The sequence below is a fragment of the Falco rusticolus genome, chromosome 19 (genome assembly GCF_015220075.1).
Source record: "Falco rusticolus isolate bFalRus1 chromosome 19, bFalRus1.pri, whole genome shotgun sequence".
In the NCBI taxonomy this organism is placed as follows: domain Eukaryota; kingdom Metazoa; phylum Chordata; class Aves; order Falconiformes; family Falconidae; genus Falco; species Falco rusticolus.
The window spans coordinates 1,705,352-1,717,189 of NC_051205.1; the positions used below are offsets into that span (position 1 = coordinate 1,705,352).

Genomic DNA, 11,838 nt, shown 5'->3' on the forward strand with positions numbered 1-11,838 from the left:
AGCCGGGCCAGACGTCCAGCGAGTGCATTGACCGGGAAGCCCAAAGCCAGGTGCCGGACTGAGGACGGAGCTGCTGGCCAGAGTTTCCAGATGGGCTGAGCACCCGCGTGCCCTCCTGCAAAGGAGGGAAGGAAGCCAGGTGCCATCCTGGGCTGTCTGGAAACACGGCCAGCTGGTGTTGTCATCTCCTTCTCCTCCCGCTTTCTTCTCCATTTCATGATGCCCTGATGCCTCGTGCTGTCCTGTGCCATGGGTTCATCCTGAAGCAAGCTGAGAGGGGTCCTGCTCATCACCCTCTCCCCATGTGTATCCATGACATGCGTCCCATTGCTGTGAGGGCATGCCTGGCTGTCACTGCCCTTGTAGCAGCCTGGACCGTGTCCCTTCCAACACACACTGCTTTGTTTCTCTCTTTAGACTCATTAAAGCTGATGCTGCATTGTAACTTGATGTCTCCTCATGTTCCTTCCTTCTTGGGATGCCCAGAAATGCTGTCCAGGGGGAGATGGGATGCCCTGGAGGGGAAAGGGTGTGTGCGTAAGGGCCAGTAGTGGACCAGCATCATGCTTGGAGGAGTTGAGAACCCTCAATAACCACAGTCATTGGAAGAGACATCAGGTGGTGGAAATGTGTGTGGTATTGTGTGATTATGCAAAGGGCATCCAGGAGCTTCCCCAAGGGCCATGAGAGCAACAAGCGTGGTTGGATACTGGCTTCCAGATGGTGAGGCAAGCCATTGACCTGCTGGAGGACATTTCTGTACAGGCTGACACCCACCGGGCCAAGGCTCTGACTGCACGTTACTGCCTGCAATGTGCTCTTGCCCTTTTCTCCTGCCAGCACATCTTCCCAAGGCTGGAACTGCAGGGAGCCCCCAGGGAGTTGGAGGGGCATGTGCAGCCAGGGCAGCTGTGTAAAGGGAGATGTGAGCCCTCTGCTAGATTTTGGCACAAGAGGCACAGGCTGAGCATGGGTGTGTAACATGGGCAAGTGAGGGGCATGGAATGAAAGGGATCGTCCTGCCTCATCTGAAAGTGATGGGTAGTGTTGGTGACGTGTCCTGGAATCTCTGCCGTTGGCTGGAAGGGAGCAGGAAAAGCCTCTCTGCCCCCACCAGAGCAGTTTTGTGGTCAGAATCACTAAGTATTGCAGAGTCCTTCAGTGTATGTCACAGTGTCCTGAAGGGACGTGAGTCTGGAGCAGACGCACAGCAAATTCTCCAGAAAGCCCACGCTTGCTGCTGCGCAGGCTGTGCCTGGAGGCGTCCCAAGCAGTGATCCTTGTGCCCCCCTCATCAGGCCCCAGGCTGGGAAGGCTGAGGGAGTGGGACCCCGCCAGCTGGCTTCTCGGTCCCTCCTTCCCATGCCCATGTCCTCCAATGCCAATACATTGGTCCTGCTGCTCTGGTCCTGCTTCAGGTAGATCCTCAAGGAGGCACCTCTTGAGCTGTGCTTCTCCAGGAGTCCCTGCAGAGGGTCATGGACCCTGCTTGCCCCTGAGCCTGTTGGGTGTCCTGTGGAAATCCTGCCACGAATCTGGTTGTGCGTGCTGTGCCAGCAGCCTTGATGGCCAAAGCAAAGTTGTGGGCAAGGCACGGGCTGGAGGAAGGACGCGTATGGATTGGTCAACACGTGCCTTGGTCACAGGCGTGCATCACACCTAGCCAGAGGTGTCCAGCAAAGAGCGCTGGGAGGGGAAGAGCCTTCATTCTGAGCCACGGGCTGTCTGCTGGCTGAGGCATGTGGGGATGGAGGATTGATGGAAGATGGCAAAAGAGGCAGGCAAAGCTCTGCCGAGATCAAAGCCCAATCTCAGAGAGAGAGAGAGTCTGAAAGGCAAGAGCAGAGGTGCCCAGCCTAGAAAGAGCATGCGTGACACGGTGTGAGTGAGTACAGCATGAGAGAGCGCAACTGATGGTGCCGACCCGTGCATGTGGATATCCAGGCTGAAGCCTGTGGGCTCTGGGGGGGCCTGCCTCATTCATCAGGAAACACTTTAAAGTGATGCCCTGCAGGGCATGGGGCTGGCGAGGTGGGACACTCCCCATCACTGGCTGCATCATCTGCCTGTGCTGACGTGTCATTTCCTCTGGAAAAGCTTTGGCCTCTAATACCGTCACTTGAAAGGAGCCTGTGTGGCTGAACGGCCATGTCATGAACAAGGAAATGAAAAGGCAGCGTTGCAGGGAACATAAGCAGTGTTCTCATTTCTTTAATTGAGAAGTTTTGCATGCAAGATGGGCTTGTTGGTAAACACATTACATGCACAAAGGGTGCCTCTGGGCCTGGGGCGGTCTGGAGCAGTATAAAAGCCAGTCCAGCTGCAGGTATCCTCATCCACTTCTCCTGCCTTCTCCTCCTTGGTGAACAAGGTGAGCTGCAAACACCTTTGCCTCACTCTCCTCTTTCTCTTCTTCTCCTCTTTGTCCCTTTGTCTCGGTGTAGCTTTTGTTGAGAGCCTTGCTCCTTCATCGTGCTCCCAGTGTCTCTGTCCACCTTACTGTCTGCTGCACTTCTCTCGGAGAAGATCCTGGGCTTTGTTTTCCAGGCTCCCTGTGGGCTCTGGGCTCTTGAACCTCTCTTCTCCCAAACGCAGGCTGTCCCTGCTCCCCAGCCTGTGGCGTTGCTCTTGCCGAGCAGGCTGTCAGGCTGCCCCTCTCATGCTGCGTGTGCTTTCCGTGCCCTCCCTCCCAGGTGCACCTCCGTCCCTCAGCCATGTCCTGCTACGATCTGTGCCGCCCCTGTGGCCCAACCCCGCTTGCCAACAGCTGCAACGAGCCCTGCGTCAGGCAGTGCCAGGACTCCCGCGTGGTGATCCAGCCCTCTCCCGTGGTGGTGACCCTGCCCGGACCCATCCTCAGCTCCTTCCCCCAGAACACCGCCGTGGGATCCAGCACCTCCGCTGCTGTGGGCAGCATCCTGAGTGAGGAGGGAGTGCCCATCAACTCCGGGGGCTTTAGCCTCTCTGGCCTTGGTGGCCGCTACACGAGCAGAAGATGCCTGCCCTGCTAAAGCCGGGCCGGACGTCCAGCGAGTGCATTGACCGGGAAGCCCAAAGCCAGGTGCCGGACTGAGGACGGAGCTGCTGGCCAGAGTTTCCAGATGGGCTGAGCACCCGCGTGCCCTCCTGCAAAGGAGGGAAGGAAGCCAGGTGCCATCCTGGGCTGTCTGGAAACACGGCCAGCTGGTGTTGTCATCTCCTTCTCCTCCCGCTTTCTTCTCCATTTCATGATGCCCTGATGCCTCGTGCTGTCCTGTGCCATGGGTTCATCCTGAAGCAAGCTGAGAGGGGTCCTGCTCATCACCCTCTCCCCATGTGTACCCATGACATGCGTCCCATTGCTGTGAGGGCATGCCTGGCTGTCACTGCCCTTGTAGCAGCCTGGACCGTGTCCCTTCCAACACACACTGCTTTGTTTCTCTCTTTAGACTCATTAAAGCTGATGCTGCATTGTAACTTGATGTCTCCTCATGTTCCTTCCCTCCTGGGATGCCCAGCCAAACTGTTCAGAGGGAGATGGGATGGTATACAGGGCAAAGTTGAGGTTGAAAGTATGTGTTGCTCTTGCATCATTCCTTTGGAATTGGGGGTATGTGTCCAGTGGAAATTTTAAGTTGTATGTGACTTTTTATACGTGGTATGTCCTTCCTGAGGCCACCCACCTTCCTGGGTTCTGAACACCATACCTTTGTGGCTCTTGGCATATCTCTTGCCATGTTTTCAATGGCTCCAAGAGGTGCTTGATGTGTGCCAGATGCCAATGGAATTGCAACTTTCACTTGGCTCTCAGGCCACCTCTTTGTGCCCACCAGGCCGTTTTCTCAAGTACTCAGCAACACTGGCACAGCGCCACAGTCCCTGCTTGGGAGGCCACGTGGCCTGCATGACAGTGAAGTGTGGGCATTTAGCAAGTCCCTCTCGTTCCCTTGCACAGCAGGGGAAGGAAAGAAGGCACCCTCCACGATGCAGCCATTGTCTCTTCCTGCCCTTCTGCCCTGAATTGCAAGACCTCAGATGTCAGGGAGGAAAGTGACTTTGCTGGTGCATGGAGGCGGCGTGTAGTTGGTGGGGCCTACTCCACCGGGATGTGGTGGTTGCTCCTGCCACAGGAGATGTGGGAGAGGACAACTGCCTCTGCCTTGCTCCAGCGTGCTCTAGTCCTCCACAACTGGTGTTTTTATCCCGTGCCCCTGTCCTGTTTCAGGTGGAGAGAGGGGCACCTCCTGTTCTGTCCCATACGCTGCGTGAACCCCTACAGTGCCTTTTGCCATGGCTCAAGGCCTGTCTTCCCTGCAGGACAGCTGCCACCGCAAGGCCCCTGTGCCCTGCTCCGCAGGAAGGCCCTCAGGAAATGCCCTCTCCAGCAACGCTCCTGAGCCAGGCTGAGCTGCCAGCAGGAGCAAGGTGGGGTGAGAAGATGGTACCAGGGAGGGAAGGCGGCATCTGCAGGACGTGACCAGAGCGGGCTGTGGCCGGGCACTGGAGCCTTTGGGCAGGGCCTTGCCATAGGTGCTGACAGTGGGAGTAGCAAGGCCTGGCAGGAGACACTACCTGTGAATTTTCTGGGTCAGGGACGTGATGGAAATGACCCTTAGAAGAAGAGACCTATCTTGCATTTATGGAAAATAAATGTATGTATTTTTATTTATAAAAATAAAATTAAAAATATTTATATTTATTTATGAAATCCTTTCTTGCAGGAACAAGTCCTTCTCCCCACTGCTGTGACAGGTGGAGCTGGTGTCCTTTGTGCCAGGTGCACAGGAGATACCCTCCTCTTGCCCATCAGTGACCTGAGTGCAGTACCAACAAGGCCGATGGCTCTGCTCAGCCTCACCTGCGGTCTCTCTCTCCTCCCTCTTCCCTTTGACCCAGACCTTTATTCAAGCTCTGTCCTGGCCTTTATCCCTTTCCTCAGCTGGCTGGCAGGACTGTAAGCCTCCTGCTCCTTTGCAGGCTGGCTTATGACTGACCACGAACCCCCTTGATCCTGAGTGCAAGGAACCCACTGATGTGCCAGCCTCTCCTTGGGCGTGTCTGGACACTATGGCCCTGGTCAGGATTCAGTGAGCTCTGTTGGACCAGGTCACTGTGACTGGGTCTGCTCCTGATGTGGGGACTGACTGTCCTGCTTGATGCCAGTCCTGCTTCATCCATGAACTTGATGGTTGAGCTGGTCTCTGGGCTGCACCCGTCTCCTGTCTGTGGATGTTCCTTGCTCACTTACTGTGCAACGGGGCCATTGCTAGTGAGGCTGCTGCCCTCCTGGCCTTGTTGTCATCTCACCTCCTGGCTCTCAGCCGGCAGGGAGCAATTGGCTCTCACTGACCCCTGGCAGCGTTTCTACTTTGATGGGCTTTCACTGTCATCATTTTAACCAACGTGACTTCTAAGCTCTCTTCATCACCTTAAATGAGGAATTTGGCCCGCGCCCGTGTGATTAGAGAGCTGCCTGTCCCTGGTGGAGTCCCAGCCTAATTGGGGAAGGACTCCTTGCAGTGAGGACATGGCTGGGGTGTCAGAGGAATGCGGCTTGTGCCCCAAGCTGGGCTTTCATTCCTGTTGGGGACATTCAGCTGGCTTTCTGCCCTGGGAACACTTGTGCCGAGCATGGAATCCTTCCCTTGGAATGCATCCCTGGGGAGATCCTGACACCTGCTGCTCTCCAGGCTGTCCTTGCTGGCACTGCCAGCCCTCGCTTGTTTCTGTGGAGAGTGATGTGTTGCATGGAAATCTTGCTGAGAGTTTGGAACTGCATGTGCTGTCCTGCCAGTATGCGGAGCCACAGCAGAAGCTGAGTCATGGACCGTGAGGAGGAGGAGGAGGAGGAGGAGGAAAGGGCTTGTATTTAGTCCCCAGCAGGTGCCTTGTTCTGGGGGTGCATGCCAGTCTACCAGGAATGGCAAACAATACCTGGTTGTGTCAGAGCAACATCCTTCTTTCCGAAAGGTGCCTGTGGTGGGGACTGGGGACCTCTAGATGCTGCTGACAGAGCTGAGAGAGAAAAGAGCTAGGCTTATTTCTGCCGAGAGCAACGCTCAGTATCAAGGAAGGGCTAAAGCCCAAGGGCAGAGCTGGCGTGCTTGGGAAGCTGGTGCCTCAGGCAGCCTGAGCTGGTCGATAGGGAAAGCTGACTGGCCTCCCATGGGAAGCTTGTTGGAAGCCTGGCCTTCAATGAAAGGTTTACAAGGCGATGAGGCTGCATTTGGTGGGCCAAAATCTGAAAACCAACGCCAGGAGGGCAAGATGTTGGCATCGTCCGGCGAATTACGCCGTTTCCTTCTCTTTGCCTTAATCTTTTTTCTTTGGTTCTGTGTCAGCGGCCCAGAAATATTTTGGCCTCTAATACCGTCACTTGAAAGGAGCCTGTGTGGCTGAACGGCCATGTCATGAACAAGGAAATGAAAAGGCAGCGTTGCAGGGAACATAAGCAGTGTTCTCATTTCTTTAATTGAGAAGTTTTGCATGCAAGATGGGCTTGTTGGTAAACACATTACATGCACAAAGGGTGCCTCTGGGCCTGGGGCGGTCTGGAGCAGTATAAAAGCCAGTCCAGCTGCAGGTATCCTCATCCACTTCTCCTGCCTTCTCCTCCTTGGTGAACAAGGTGAGCTGCAAACACCTTTGCCTCACTCTCCTCTTTCTCTTCTTCTCCTCTTTGTCCCTTTGTCTCGGTGTAGCTTTTGTTGAGAGCCTTGCTCCTTCATCGTGCTCCCAGTGTCTCTGTCCACCTTACTGTCTGCTGCACTTCTCTCGGAGAAGATCCTGGGCTTTGTTTTCCAGGCTCCCTGTGGGCTCTGGGCTCTTGAACCTCTCTTCTCCCAAACGCAGGCTGTCCCTGCTCCCCAGCCTGTGGCGTTGCTCTTGCCGAGCAGGCTGTCAGGCTGCCCCTCTCATGCTGCGTGTGCTTTCCGTGCCCTCCCTCCCAGGTGCACCTCCGTCCCTCAGCCATGTCCTGCTACGATCTGTGCCGCCCCTGTGGCCCAACCCCGCTTGCCAACAGCTGCAACGAGCCCTGCGTCAGGCAGTGCCAGGACTCCCGCGTGGTGATCCAGCCCTCTCCCGTGGTGGTGACCCTGCCCGGACCCATCCTCAGCTCCTTCCCCCAGAACACCGCCGTGGGATCCAGCACCTCCGCTGCTGTGGGCAGCATCCTGAGTGAGGAGGGAGTGCCCATCAACTCCGGGGGCTTTAGCCTCTCTGGCCTTGGTGGCCGCTACACGAGCAGAAGATGCCTGCCCTGCTAAAGCCGGGCCGGACGTCCAGCGAGTGCATTGACCGGGAAGCCCAAAGCCAGGTGCCGGACTGAGGACGGAGCTGCTGGCCAGAGTTTCCAGATGGGCTGAGCACCCGCGTGCCCTCCTGCAAAGGAGGGAAGGAAGCCAGGTGCCATCCTGGGCTGTCTGGAAACACGGCCAGCTGGTGTTGTCATCTCCTTCTCCTCCCGCTTTCTTCTCCATTTCATGATGCCCTGATGCCTCGTGCTGTCCTGTGCCATGGGTTCATCCTGAAGCAAGCTGAGAGGGGTCCTGCTCATCACCCTCTCCCCATGTGTACCCATGACATGCGTCCCATTGCTGTGAGGGCATGCCTGGCTGTCACTGCCCTTGTAGCAGCCTGGACCGCGTCCCTTCCAACACACACTGCTTTGTTTCTCTCTTTAGACTCATTAAAGCTGATGCTGCATTGTAACTTGATGTCTCCTCATGTTCCTTCCCTCCTGGGATGCCCAGCCAAACTGTTCAGAGGGAGATGGGATGGTATACAGGGCAAAGTTGAGGTTGAAAGTATGTGTTGCTCTTGCATCATTCCTTTGGAATTGGGGGTATGTGTCCAGTGGAAATTTTAAGTTGTATGTGACTTTTTATACGTGGTATGTCCTTCCTGAGGCCACCCACCTTCCTGGGTTCTGAACACCATACCTTTGTGGCTCTTGGCATATCTCTTGCCATGTTTTCAATGGCTCCAAGAGGTGCTTGATGTGTGCCAGATGCCAATGGAATTGCAAACTTTCACTTGGCTCTCAGGCCACCTCTTTGTGCCCACCAGGCCCTTTTCTCAAGTACTCAGCAACACTGGCACAGCGCCACAGTCCCTGCTTGGGAGGCCACGTGGCCTTCATGACAGTGAAGTGTGGGCATTTAGCAAGTCCCTCTCGTTCCCTTGCACAGCAGGGGAAGCAAAGAAGGCACCCTCCACGATGCAGCCATTGTCTCTTCCTGCCCTTCTGCCCTGAATTGCAAGACCTCAGATGTCAGGGAGGAAAGTGACTTTGCTGGTGCATGGAGGCGGCGTGTAGTTGGTGGGGCCTACTCCACCGGGATGTGGTGGTTGCTCCTGCCACAGGAGATGTGGGAGAGGACAACTGCCTCTGCCTTGCTCCAGCGTGCTCTAGTCACTCCACAACTGGTGTTTTTATCCCGTGCCCCTGTCCTGTTTCAGGTGGAGAGAGGGGCACCTCCTGTTCTGTCCCATACGCTGCGTGAACCCCTACAGTGCCTTTTGCCATGGCTCAAGGCCTGTCTTCCCTGCAGGACAGCTGCCACCGCCAAGGCCCCTGTGCCCTGCTCCGCAGGAAGGCCCTCAGGAAATGCCCTCTCCAGCAACGCTCCTGAGCCAGGCTGAGCTGCCAGCAGGAGCAAGGTGGGGTGAGAAGATGGTACCAGGGAGGGAAGGCGGCATCTGCAGGACGTGACCAGAGCGGGCTGTGGCCGGGCACTGGAGCCTTTGGGCAGGGCCTTGCCATAGGTGCTGACAGTGGGAGTAGCAAGGCCTGGCAGGAGACACTACCTGTGAATTTTCTGGGTCAGGGACGTGATGGAAATGACCCTTAGAAGAAGAGACCTATCTTGCATTTATGGAAAATAAATGTATGTATTTTTATTTATAAAAATAAAATTAAAAATATTTATATTTATTTATGAAATCCTTCTTGCAGGAGCAAGTCCTTCTCCCCACTGCTGTGACAGGTGGAGCTGGTGTCCTTTGTGCCAGGTGCACAGGAGATACCCTCCTCTTGCCCATCAGTGGACCTGAGTGCAGTACCAACAAGGCCGATGGCTCTGCTCAGCCTCACCTGCGGTCTCTCTCTCCTCCCTCTTCCCTTTGACCCAGACCTTTATTCAAGCTCTGTCCTGGCCTTTATCCCTTTCCTCAGCTGGCTGGCAGGACTGTAAGCCTCCTGCTCCTTTGCAGGCTGGCTTATGACTGACCACGAACCCCCTTGATCCTGAGTGCAAGGAACCCACTGATGTGCCAGCCTCTCCTTGGGCGTGTCCTGGACACTATGGCCCTGGTCAGGATTCAGTGAGCTCTGTTGGACCAGGTCACTGTGACTGGGTCTGCTCCTGATGTGGGGACTGACTGTCCTGCTTGATGCCAGTCCTGCTTCATCCATGAACTTGATGGTTGAGCTGGTCTCTGGGCTGCCACCCGTCTCCTGTCTGTGGATGTTCCTTGCTCACTTACTGTGCAACGGGGCCATTGCTAGTGAGGCTGCTGCCCTCCTGGCCTTGTTGTCATCTCACCTCCTGGCTCTCAGCCGGCAGGGAGCAATTGGCTCTCACTGACCCCTGGCAGCGTTTCTACTTTGATGGGCTTTCACTGTCATCATTTTAACCAACGTGACTTCTAAGCTCTTCATCACCTTAAATGAGGAATTTGGCCCGCGCCCGTGTGATTAGAGAGCTGCCTGTCCCTGGTGGAGTCCCAGCCTAATTGGGGAAGGACTCCTTGCAGTGAGGACATGGCTGGGGTGTCAGAGGAATGCGGCTTGTGCCCCAAGCTGGGCTTTCATTCCTGTTGGGGACATTCAGCTGGCTTTCTGCCCTGGGAACACTTGTGCCGAGCATGGAATCCTTCCCTTGGAATGCATCCCTGGGGAGATCCTGACACCTGCTGCTCTCCAGGCTGTCCTTGCTGGCACTGCCAGCCCTCGCTGTTTCTGTGGAGAGTGATGTGTTGCATGGAAATCTTGCTGAGAGTTTGGAACTGCATGTGCTGTCCTGCCAGTATGCGGAGCCACAGCAGAAGCTGAGTCATGGACCGTGAGGAGGAGGAGGAGGAGGAGGAGGAAAGGGCTTGTATTTAGTCCCCAGCAGGTGCCTTGTTCTGGGGGTGCATGCCAGTCTACCAGGAATGGCAAACAATACCTGGTTGTGTCAGAGCAACATCCTTCTTTCCGAAAGGTGCCTGTGGTGGGGACTGGGGACCTCTAGATGCTGCTGACAGAGCTGAGAGAGAAAAGAGCTAGGCTTATTTCTGCCGAGAGCAACGCTCAGTATCAAGGAAGGGCTAAAGCCCAAGGGCAGAGCTGGCGTGCTTGGGAAGCTGGTGCCTCAGGCAGCCTGAGCTGGTCGATAGGGAAAGCTGACTGGCTCCCATGGGAAGCTTGTTGGAAGCCTGGCCTTCAATGAAAGGTTTACAAGGCGATGAGGCTGCATTTGGTGGGCCAAAATCTGAAAACCAACGCCAGGAGGGCAAGATGTTGGCATCGTCCGGCGAATTACGCCGTTTCCTTCTCTTTGCCTTAATCTTTTTCTTTGGTTCTGTGTCAGCGGCCCAGAAATATTTTGGCCTCTAATACCGTCACTTGAAGGAGCCTGTGTGGCTGAACGGCCATGTCATGAACAAGGAAATGAAAAGGCAGCGTTGCAGGGAACATAAGCAGTGTTCTCATTTCTTTAATTGAGAAGTTTTGCATGCAAGATGGGCTTGTTGGTAAACACATTACATGCACAAAGGGTGCCTCTGGGCCTGGGGCGGTCTGGAGCAGTATAAAAGCCAGTCCAGCTGCAGGTATCCTCATCCACTTCTCCTGCCTTCTCCTCCTTGGTGAACAAGGTGAGCTGCAAACACCTTTGCCTCACTCTCCTCTTCTCTTCTTCTCCTCTTTGTCCCTTTGTCTCGGTGTAGCTTTTGTTGAGAGCCTTGCTCCTTCATCGTGCTCCCAGTGTCTCTGTCCACCTTACTGTCTGCTGCACTTCTCTCGGAGAAGATCCTGGGCTTTGTTTTCCAGGCTCCCTGTGGGCTCTGGGCTCTTGAACTCTCTTCTCCCAAACGCAGGCTGTCCCTGCCCCAGCCTGTGGCGTTGCTCTTGCCGAGCAGGCTGTCAGGCTGCCCCTCTCATGCTGCGTGTGCTTTCCGTGCCCTCCCTCCCAGGTGCACCTCCGTCCCTCAGCCATGTCCTGCTACGATCTGTGCCGCCCTGTGGCCCAACCCCGCTTGCCAACAGCTGCAACGAGCCCTGCGTCAGGCAGTGCCAGGACTCCCGCGTGGTGATCCAGCCCTTCCCGTGGTGGTGACCCTGCCCGGACCCATCCTCAGCTCCTTCCCCAGAACACCGCCGTGGGATCCAGCACCTCCGCTGCTGTGGGCAGCATCCTGAGTGAGGAGGGAGTGCCCATCAACTCCGGGGGCTTTAGCCTCTCTGGCCTTGGTGGCCGCTACACGAGCAGAAGATGCCTGCCTGCTAAAGCCGGGCCGGACGTCCAGCGAGTGCATTGACGGGAAGCCCAAAGCCAGGTGCCGGACTGAGGACGGAGCTGCTGGCCAGAGTTTCCAGATGGGCTGAGCACCCGCGTGCCCTCCTGCAAAGGAGGGAAGGAAGCCAGGTGCCATCCTGGGCTGTCTGGAAACACGGCCAGCTGGTGTTGTCATCTCCTTCTCCTCCGCTTTCTTCTCCATTTCATGATGCCCTGATGCCTCGTGCTGTCCTGTGCCATGGGTTCATCCTGAAGCAAGCTGAGAGGGGTCCTGCTCATCACCCTCTCCCCATGTGTACCATGACATGCGTCCCATTGCTGTGAGGGCATGCCTGGCTGTCACTGCCCTTGTAGC

General features: G+C 55.9%; 2 pseudogenes; both read left to right on the top strand.

The window, feature by feature from the left end:
• The first annotated feature begins 2,261 nt into the window (after positions 1–2,261).
• LOC119159306 lies at positions 2,262–3,264 on the top strand (annotated as a pseudogene).
• A 3,233-nt stretch (positions 3,265–6,497) lies between these two features.
• Positions 6,498–7,500, top strand: LOC119159305 (annotated as a pseudogene).
• The last annotated feature ends 4,338 nt before the right edge of the window (positions 7,501–11,838 follow it).